This window comes from Branchiostoma belcheri, unplaced genomic scaffold (assembly GCF_001625305.1).
Source record: "Branchiostoma belcheri isolate BF01 breed outbred unplaced genomic scaffold, Haploidv18h27 scaffold168, whole genome shotgun sequence".
NCBI classification, from domain to species: Eukaryota; Metazoa; Chordata; class Leptocardii; order Amphioxiformes; family Branchiostomatidae; genus Branchiostoma; species Branchiostoma belcheri.
The window spans coordinates 198302-209894 of record NW_017803135.1 but is presented as its reverse complement, the minus strand read 5'-3'; the positions used below and the strand labels follow the sequence as shown (position 1 = coordinate 209894).

General features: G+C 44.6%; 1 pseudogene; it reads left to right on the top strand.

The window, feature by feature from the left end:
• The first annotated feature begins 1041 nt into the window (after nucleotides 1–1041).
• LOC109466484 overlaps nucleotides 1042–11593 on the top strand; it is a 14004-nt pseudogene continuing 3452 nt past the window's right edge.

Genomic DNA, 11593 nt, shown 5'->3' with positions numbered 1-11593 from the left:
TGTCTATTGAGGACTGATGAGGACAAATAACTGCTGCATCTCCAATCAGGTATCACTGAAGATGATGAAAGCTATCTATGGCGAAACAACACCACATCCCGATATTGCTGGATCACTGTACAATTGAGCAAACAGAATACAGGATGATGGTTGTAGCCCCCCCCCCCCTCCACACACAATACGCTATATCTACATACATATCAGCCACACCCATAGTTGTCTATTGAGGACTGTTAAGGACTAGTAACTGCCGCATCTGCCGTGAATCGTGACGATCTAGAGGTGGCTATACTGTGTTGAAGCGCCATCTAGCAGGTACTGCGGAATGACATGATCAGCACCAAGGACAGCACCAGCCTTATCCTTATGCGGGTTCTTACCAGCAGACAATGATGACATGATAGGTCTTGTTTTTCCACAATGTTTTTAATACCACACAGAGCAGAAGTAAATTGTTTCGGGTGTGTGAAAAACTGCGTAAGGCGAACGCCAAGGGCAGGAGGTACGGACTAGCCCTTGCGGAGACTGGCTATCGGACTGCACAGTACATAATAATAGAGTAGAGTAGACCTTTTGGCGAATAGGGAATTCTTGTGTTTAGTTGGGGTCACTCGCCACACCAATGTACTGTAATTCGCGATTGTACAAATATGACCTAAGGTATACCAGCGGGGTTTCCTGAACACGAGACCACATAAAAGACCCAACATGGTAGAAAGATCTTATATCAAAGACGACACTGGACGTGATTTAAGCACCTAAAGACGCAGTGGTGGCGGCAAAAAAAACAGGCTACCTGGAAAACTGCGTTAAACATAGGCATGAAAGAGGCCCTGGCCTGAACACTTAAGGCATAGGCACGTACGCAGGTTACCTGATATGTTTACGGACTCGGGTATTTCCGAACCTTTTGTGTATTGAACCTTTGACCTTTGTATTGGCGGATGACGTAATGTTGACACAAGCAGTGTGAAACCTGTGCCTATTCAAGTCAGACGCATAAAGCTAGTACGGAGACCGTGAAGACAAGGTGTTTTAGAGATGTTTTCGTAGCAGAAAGTCGCCATGTTGCGGGTGTGTGAGAAACTCCGTGAGGCGGACGAGAAGGGCAGGAGGTACGGACTAGCCCGGGCGGAGACAGGCTACCTCCGTGCCCTGGTGGACGCCATGGCCGACACGGACAGGCTGGCGGAAGTGGAGCTGCTCAAAACTCTGGGCGACGTGAACGTGGAGAAGGGAAGACTCGGGAAGGACGTGGGGAAGTTCAACACAGCCTTGGCTCTTTACATTGCTGCTATGGTACGGTGTTACCATGAAGAACAGGCAGATGGTATAGAACACCGCTACCACTACACGGAGAGGCTTTTACAAGGGCTGTCGTCACAGGGGAAGGAACAGTCAACTGAAGACAAGGAGACGACTACACCAGCAAAGGTAGCGGCAAAGTTCCAAGATCTGGACAAGAGACGGGCTACCGGAGGTAACACAGACTCTTTGCTGGTTGGATACGCACAGGTGATGGTAGAGGCGATAGTAAAGGACAACAGCATGTTAGAAACAGAAGCGATCAAGAGTCTGGGTGACGTGTACCTAAAAAGAGGAACAGAAACTGGAGACACTAGAAACTTGACTAGAGCTACTGCTCTGTACAACAGGGCACTGGCGCGGTGTCACAACGTTCAAGGAGCAGTTGTCATTGTTCACCGCTTACTGCACACCGCAAAAATCAGACAAGACATCACCACAACAAGAAACAAGGTGAGTGAACTATTTTGACTTGAGCATGATGGAACCCGCCATTGCTGAGTAGAATTCCGGGTTTCAACTCGGTTTGTTTATCTCCACAAATCCCGCCATGCATGTAGCACCGCTAATGGCGAAAGGCATTTTATTGATTCAATGTAAACATGTTTTCCACTGCTAGGAATCTTACGTCTTATATCAATATATTTACTTCATTGTCTCCGCGTACAAAGTTGTGATTTGGGTAGAATGTGTCTTTATCTTTGTATCTTTGACGGAAGAACACGTACACTGGGTTTTGTTTGCTTATTTTTTTGTCTGTGCATAGACGAAGATCTTCGCCAATGGACTGTTGTGTCCATAAATGTCACAACATTTAACATGTCTACTTTAAGTTTGCCTTCCGGGAGTCAAGTCCGGTCTTTTACCTTTGACCATCAAATGAAACTTGAAACTTGAAACTTGAAACTTTATTTTCAATACAAACATGGCAGACAAAAGTCTGAATTGCGTTGGTATTTACAAACCATTGAGCTCGTTTTATATTATTATACACAAGCTGTGGGTATTTACAGTTTTAAAAGTAAATTCTTAATTTCTATATAAAACAAATTGGCACCTCTTAAAGATAAAAAGATCAATTAAAAACTCGTAGTTAGGCGTAGATTGACAACAAGATAGGTGCAGGGTAAACTTTAGATTCGAAATTCAGACAGTTTGTTCAGAGTACAGTTCAGAGTTCACTGTCCCTTGTTGAGAAGGTTTACGAGGTATGGGATAGGAGAGGTTTTAAGTCTGTTGGTCCGACAGAGAGGTGTGTTCAGTTTCTGCTTGTTGCGAGTGTTTCGACCAGATATTTCCCCCCTCGACCTCGGGAGCCAGTCTCTGAATGTAGACTCCATCAGCGTCCGCGCAAACTTCAGGCACAACTGCTCCCTTCTGTCCACCAGTGATGTCAGTCCAAGGTGCTGAAGGGCGTTCGCATAACCGGTGTAGTCGTTACCAAGCACGATCCTGCAGGCACGTTTCTGGACGCGTTCAAGCTTCACTATTTGAGCTTTAGTGAGGCCAGATGACCATACCGGGACAGCGTATTCCAGTATGGGCCTGATATATCCAGTGTAGATTGAAATCAGGTCTTTGTGGGATAGGTTGCATCTTCTCAGTCTTTTAAGGAGAAACAGTTTCTTTGAAGCTCTTCCTACCATCTGCTTGACTTGGGAGTCCCAGTGCAAGTTATTCTGAATGTGCAGACCTAGGATTTTAAGACTCGTCGCTACATTCAGTGGTGTGTTGTTGATTTGCAAAGGTGGCAGAGGTGGTAGCTTCCTGCAGAAGGTGATGTGCATGGCAAGACATTTCGACCCATTCAGGAGCATATGGTTACGGTTTGACCATTGGTATAACTGGTCTAAGTCTGACTGAAGTGTAGAAGGTTGCTGAAGTCGTCTTGTTTGTAGCATGTTCATGTCGTCGACATATTTCCACACAGGAGTCACAGTGTCGGAAGCGGCGTCATCTATGAGTACCAGGAATAATACGGGACCTAGAAGAGTGCCCTGTGCAACTCCACATGACAGATACTCCCACTCAGAAAAAGATCCGCGGTAGCGCACACGCTGTTTCCTGTCGGAGATAAAGTTGGCCAGCCATGGAACTAACTCAGGTCGCAAACCCATGTTTAACAGTTTAGTGATAACAGTGTGGTGGTGGACTCTATCAAAAGCCTTGGGTGAAATCTGTGGCTACAAGGGTACATATAGTGGATGGTTTGTCCGTTCCCTGGAAAAGGCTGTCCACCAGGCTTACGAGTGCGTGTACAGTAGACCGTCCTTTGAGACTGCCAAATTGTCGGTTGTCAAACTTGACGTCTTGCAGGATCCAAGATAAAGCAAAGTGTTCCGCGATCTTAGCGAACGGAGAAGTCAGAGAAATCGGACGTAGTTGGTCGATACTGGCTGGTTGGGTTTTGGGTACTGGAACCACAACTGCTTGTTTCCACTGGTCAGGAACTATTCCGTTTGAGAAGGAAGTGTTAAGAATGTGACAGAAGGGGGAACTGAGTTCACAGGCAAATTCCTTCAGTAGTTTCAGTGGAATGTTGTCAGGTCCCGGTGCCTTGTTGGTCTTGACTGCTTGGAGGCATTTATACACGTCCCAGACTGCCAGAGACGGTAATTGGTGGGGCGCGGGTAGGAATGCTGGGAGTTGGGTCAAGTCCAGAGCAGGAAGTGCTTGGGAGACTTGTGCGAATTTTGTGTTTATGGCGTTAGCAATGGAAGAGTTGTCTTCAGTAGCAATCCCTGGGACCGAGATGTTACTATCAGGTTTTCTTACGTTGGCCATGTTCATGATTTCTTGATGCCACTGTTTGGGATTGGCTGTTTTAAGAGAGGCGACTCGGTCTGTGCAGTAGAACTTTTTAGCTCTGGCAAGAGCTCTTTGCGTTAGGTTCCTGTAGAATTTCCAGACGTTTGCAGACTGTCTGTGAAAAGCTTTCTGTCTCAGGCTTATCAACCGCTTGATCTGTGGTGTCACCCAGGGTTTGTCCGTTTGGTGCACCTTGATGATCTTGGTCGGGAAGAATGTATTGATGGCATTCTCAAGTGTGCAGTGAAAGGCATTAGCTTTGTCAATCACTCCGTGTGCATCGTACACCTCGGACCACTTGTGCTTGGTTATCCATTTTCCAAACTCGAACAAGCCTGACTCACCTAGTTGTCGAGTCTGCTTCTTAATCGGTTTGTTGTCGGTGGTCTTTGCTTTCGGAACCCAGAGAACCGATGAATGATCACTCATGCCTATCGGAGGCAAGATAGACGGGCACTGGTACCAGTCCTTCATGTTGGTCAGGATCAAGTCCAGTATGGCATCCCCTCTGGTGTTGTTTTTCACAACTTGTGACAACAGGTCACCTCTGCAGATCTCGGAAATGTCAGTTCTGTTAAAGTCTCCTAGTAGTGTAAGTCCACAATCGGGGTACTTGGTGCGCATATGGTCAGATACTGTAAATACGTGATCGACGAAGGCTTCACGATGGGGCGAGTTAGGAGGTAAGTAAACCCCACAGACGATGATGGAAGACAAGGGTCTAGGAAGTCGTCGCGGTCTAGTCCAGACCCACACACATTCCAGGTCATCCGGTACGGTAACCTCGAGTTGTTTTGATGGAATTCGTTGGTTTACATAGACAGCAACTCCTCCGCCTCTCCTGTCTACTCGATGCTTAGAAAACATGTTGAAACCACTTACTGAAATGGCAGTCTCAGGATGTGCGCTGGATACCCAGGTCTCTGACACGACGGCGATGTCGACTTGGTTATGGGAAAGAGTTGCTTGGAATTCATCAAGTTTGTTGACAAGTGACCGCGGATTGCACAAAAACACTCGAGGAAGGCTGTGCTGGTGACGAGCTGGAATGTCAGTAAGGTATGCAGAGGCATTGTTGTCTTGATTGGCTTCATTGTCTACAGTGTTCACACCTACGAGGTTTGCGCGGGAAAGCCGTGCAGACAGGTCAGTTTTGGCGCGAAGGTGGATCGAGTTATCAGCATTACCAGTGACAAATAACACGATTTTAGTAGATCGGTTTTTGTAGAGGTCAGCGCCCACGCAAAGTGACCTTCCGCGGATTATATAGCGTCCTTCACCTTTGACCATTGGTCAAAGTTCATAATTGAAAACCGGTTAAGGTGGCAGAACACAGTTTTCGCCCTAAGGGGATTCCTATAGTTAAGCACCCCGAGGTGACTCATCTCGACGCGGTAAAAATTATAGTAGGGTGCACTAGAGAATCACGGCCAACTAATATGTTGAAATATACGGTATGTTCTACAAAATAACTGAAAACCAAAAAAAGTTATCGTTTTTTAACATAATGACGACCACTTTGATTTGGCCTCTACCGGGGTCAACGGAACTTTAGCCGGCTCACCCTGGAAGGTGGTTGCGTAATGCCACGCATTTATACACGAAAAGGTAAATCTTCACAATCCAACTCATACGGTGCACAAGCCGATACCTTTCTATACCACACAGCGCAGTTCATTCATGGCTACCTCTCACATAAGCCGCTCTAGCCAGGATGCAAGAGGTTTGTCTGCACTACTTTCTATACCCGCGTCATAAACCCGGGGATCACCCATAAATACTGTGTTCTACGGCCTTAATTGAATTTGCTTCTCGCAGAGGTCAACACGTCAACGACAACAAGACGTTGAAGGGCGAAAGGGCTACTTCTCTCCCTTCTCAGCTGCGCCCTCTAGCAACAGAACCACCCGCCATGTAGACGATGACATGTTAGTGCCTCTATGTTTCCTTGTCTGATGTATTCAGTGGAGTTAATCCAAATAACTATAAAACATAACCAAGGGGCCATTTAGTATTTTGCTGGCCAGAAATGTATTATCAATTAAAATTGTTCGATTTTATGTAATACTTTTTAAATAATGCAGTGTGTTCTATGTCAAACACTTTGTAGCGCATTTGTGAAGTGCGTTTGTCTCAAAACGCGTTTTATGTTTCAGATCCTACCGCAGGTACCTCCAGACGGCAGACAGTGACCTGAGCAATGGAGACCTGGACGCAGCAGAACAGAACCTAGCAGCTGCCCTGAAGCTTGTTCACGGTCTGTTATACCGTTCCCTTGCACGCAGCACCTGTTAATAGTTGACAACTGAAGTTTATAAAACACAGTGTTATTTGTACAGTGACCTCCACCAGTTGGAATCCAAATTTAAACCTTGCATGAATGAATGCATGAATGAATGAATGAATGAATGAATGAATGAATGAATGAATGAATGAATGAATGAATGAATGAATGAATGAATGAATGAATGAATGAATGAATGAATGAATGAATGAATGAATGAATGAATGAATGAATGAATAAATAAATGAAACTTTATTTTCGTATCGTGCGCTTTCCCGCCCTCAGCCCGTGTCGGCTTATACGACACCGTTTAAATAAATTATACATATTACAAAAGAGAATCAAAGGTACAGATAACAGAATCCAAACAAAATATGAACACATAGAAATGTAGGCTATATACAATAATGGTGAACAGAGTGAACTCATAACAGATCGTAAATGCAAATAATAATTTTCATCTCTTTCCCATATGATGTCAGATGGTTTTATATAAATTTTACGAAACATATTTTCTCGAAGATCGTCATAAAAGGGACAGTAAAAAGAAAATGTGTTGCAAGTTTGATATATTTGTTGGGGTTTATCTTCTTTCTTCTTCTTCCCACCAACAGATCGCAGTAAACCCAACAAGGCTAGAGAATCCGACTGTCTGTGCAGGTTGGGTGACGTCTACGTCGAGCGAGGTAAGCGGACAGGAGAAGGTAGGAAATTCACACAGGCGGCAGCTCTGTATAACGCCTCCATGGCCAGAACAGATGGAGACAAACAAAACATGGTAACAAAACTGCTAGAAACCGAAAGGCAGTTTCTTAGAAACACCTGTAACCTTGACTGTGAACCATGCCCGTATAGCAGCGCGTTAGATCACAGAAATGAACTGGACAACTTGCGCGCACGTGCAAAATCTCAGCTCGAAACAATTCATCAGCAACACAACCCTTATCAGTATGATGAAGACGATCCCGTCGTGAGAGAGGTAGAGATCAAACGAGCTGAAGCAATAAAGAACTTGTTCAAGAGCATCACAGTTGAAAGACAAGAGTTTATGCAAGTACTGACAGATGAATGCATCGCCAAACTAGGACCTCCTCCCTGTAAGTACGCTTTCATGGGGTTGGGGTCACAGGCCACAGAACTGGTGACGCCGTACTCCGACCTGGAGTTCGCCATTCTGATTGAAGAGGGGAAGGATGATGATGATACACAGAGGTACTTCCTAAATCTCACACACTACTTACATCTGAAAGTCATCAACCTTGGGGAAACCATCCTTCCAGCCATGGCCATCCCGTCACTCAACGACTTTCTCTCAGAAGACCCAGAGAAAGACTGGTTCTACGACTCCGTCACACCTCGCGGCTTCGCCTTCGACGGCTTCATGCCATGGGCTTCCAAGACTCCGTTTGGAAGAGACCAAACCAAAAACAAACCTCCAGTTGGTCTCATCCAGACTCCTGACGAGTTGGCCGAATATCAACATCTTCACATCGCCCTGGCGGAAGGCTATCACCTGTCAGACATCCTCAGACGGGTGACCTACTTAACAGGAGACGAGTCGTTGGTAGATGAGTATACAAACATTGTCAGCAAAAGCGTAGACCGTTCCCCTGCTCTGTCACGGTTGTCAGCAATGCTGATACTGAATGATAATATTCAAGTATTAAAAACTGTTGAACCAAAAGCAAAACTTCTGGATGTCAAGAAAGAAATCTACCGTTTTCCCAGCGTGGCCGTTGATGTGTTGAGTATTTGCTGTGGTATGACGATCCCCAGTGTGTGGGGAACGATAGAAGAGTTACACAAGACACAGCGGATCAGTCACGAAGACGCCCACCACTTGACTGTACTGATCAGCATCTCAGCGGAGCTACGGCTAAGAACGTACATTGCAAACGGAGGACAGAAGGACAGACTGTCTCCTCTCGCGAAAATGAAAGTCCAGTTGGACAAACATGACGTAGATGACACCATCGTTGAGTCAGTTTTCCACATACCAGACTCTAAAATGTTGTTCAGGTACTACTATACAGCCATCCCATTAAAAAATTGCATTATGGATACAATTACAAAGGTAAGTCCAACGACAAAGATATTCCAGACGGCTGTCTTTGACAACTCATCTCAAACAAAGGGTCGGATAACAGGGCAACTGTTCTATTTCGATGAATCCATGCGTCATTTGGAAGCAGCACTAGAAGAGGCAGATAGTGACGAGGAACAACAGTTTGACATACTTTTTGAATTAGGACAAGTCTCACAAATGCGGAGTGACTATCAGAAAGCAATCAGCTACTACGAAGGGTCACTCAGAATTGGAAATACTATTAGCGAAGGCGCCAAAGCGCATCTCACAATTTCCTCGTTACTCGCAAACATTGGGAACTGTTGGAGTGGCCTCGGTGATCAGAGGAAAGCTATAAGTTATCACAAACAGTCACTAAAGAGGATGAAAGCTATATATGGCTACACAACGCCACATCGCGCCATTGCTGCATCACTAAACAACATTGGGACTTGTTGGAGTGACCTTGGTGACCAGAGAAAAGCTATCAGTTATCACGAGCAGTCACTGAAGATGATGAAAGCTATCTATGGCGAAACAACGCCACATCCTGACATTGCTTCATCACTTTCCAACATTGGGAACTGTTGGAGTCACCTTGGTGGTCATAGAAAAGCTATTAGTTATTACGAACAATCACTGAATATGAGGAAAGCTATTTATGGCGAAACAACGCCACATCCCGACATTGCGTTATCACTAAACAACATTGGGGCATGTTGGAGTGCCCTTGGTGACCTGAGGAAAGCTATCATTTATCACGAACAGTCACTGAAGATACGGAAAGCTATCTATAGCGAAACAACGCCACATCCTGACATTGCTTCATCACTTTCCAACATTGGGAACTGTTGGAGTCGCCTTGGTGATCATAGAAAAGCTATCAGTTATTACGAACAGTCCCTGAATATGATGAAAGCTATCTATGGCAAAACAACGCCACATCCCGACATTGCTTCATCACTAAACAACATTGGGGCATGTTGGAGTGACCTTGGTGATCAGAGAAAAGCTATCAGATATCACGAACAGTCACTAAAGATGAGGAAAGCTATCTATGGGGAAACAACGCCACATCCCGACATTAGTACATCACTAATCAACATTGGGGCATGTTGGTGTGAGCTTGGTGATCAGAGGAAAGCTATCCGTTATTTTGAACAGTCAATGAAGATGATGAAAGCCATCTATGGCGAAACAACGCCACATCCTGACATTGCGTCATCACTAAACAACATTGGGACATGTTGGAGTCACCTCAATGATCAAAGAAAAGCTATCAGTCATTACGAACAGTCACTGAAGATGAGGAAAGCAATATATGGAGAAACAATGCCACATCCCGTCATTGCTAGATCACTAAGCAACATTGGGTCATGTTGGCACGAATTCGGTGATCACAGTAAAGCCATGAAATATTACCAACAGTCTTTGAATATGATGAAAGTTATCTACGGGGACAACCCGGCACATCCCAACATGGCAACAGTACTGAACAATATTAGACTATGTAAAAGTGCCCTCCGCGAGTAGAGTGAAGCCCTTATTAGTTATCCCCAAATCCTCATTTAGGATTAGCTAACTTTGGAGACACTACTGAACACCTCCAATCTGCCTTGCCATATCATGTCATTACATAGCTATCTTGGTCACAAATTGCTTACTATGTAAGTATGGCAGCTTCTATTACATAATAAGGGGCATTAATGTACTTTGCAAGACTATGTATTGCATAGGGAGATTATAGACTTGTAGTCTTTGGTGGAATTTCTTGCACCCATTGTACGTATAGGCAGCCATTTGGACAATTCCTTTATGTTCTATATCTAGAATCAGGGATTAGCACGACAATGAATAAAGGAAACTAAGTCATACATGTATATGAGTTCCGAGTAAGCTCAATGAAATGAGTGAGTGAGTGAGTGTATGAGTGAGTGAGTGTGAGTGAGTGAGTGAGTGAGTGGGTGAATGAGTGAGTGAGTGTGAGTGAGTGAGTGAGAGAGTGAGTGAGTGTGTGAGAGAGTGAGTGAGTGAGTGAATGAGTGAATGAACAGAAGTTATGGATGATGAAAGATGTGGATTATCAGCATCACGATGGTATTGAATGAGCTGTTGATTCTCACCATGACAACAATAGCGACGGTAAGAAGGCAGGTTCATTGCAACAGGACAAAACGATCAAATAGAATTGTTGTTTTTTAAACTAATGTGGTGATACCTATCTACTGGACTACTGGTATGTACAATTGAGCAAACAGAATACAGGGTGATGGTTGTACCCCCCCCACCCACACACACACACACTCACACAATACGCTTTATCTACATACATATCAGCCACAACCATAGTTGTCTATGGAGGACTATTGAGGACTAATATTTGTCGCATCTGCCGTGACTCGTGACAAATCTTTTCATTACCACATACAGCAGAAGTAAAATCTTGAGCAAACAGAATACAGGGTGATGGTTGACAGGTTGTAGCCCCTCCACACACAATACGCTATATCTACATACATATCAGCCACACCCATAGTTGTCTATTGGGGACTGTTGAGGACTAAGAACTGCCGCATCTCCAATCAGTTATCACGAACAGTCACTGAAGATGATGAAAGCTATCTATGGCGAAACAACACCACATCCCGACATTGCTGGGTCACTGTACAATTGAGCACACAGAATACGGGATGATGGTTGTACCCCCCCCACACACACACACAATATAAGCTATTTCTAGTGTCTATTGAGAACTGTCTAGTGTCTATTGAGGACTATTGAGGACAAATAACTGCCACATCTACCGTGACACGTGACGAATCTTTTTATTACCACATATAGCAGAAGTAAAATCTTGAGCAAACAGAATACAGGATGATGGTTGACAGGTTGTAGTCCCTCCACACACAATACGCTATATCTACATACATGTCAGCCGCACACATAGTTGTCTATTGAGGAATGTTGAGAACTAATATATATAACTGCCGAATCTAATGTGACTCGTGACGAATCTTTTCATTACCACATACAGCAGAAGTAAAATCTTGATCAAACAGAATACAGGATGACGGTTGACAGGTTGTAGCCCCTCCACACACAATACGCTATATCTACATACACATCAGCCC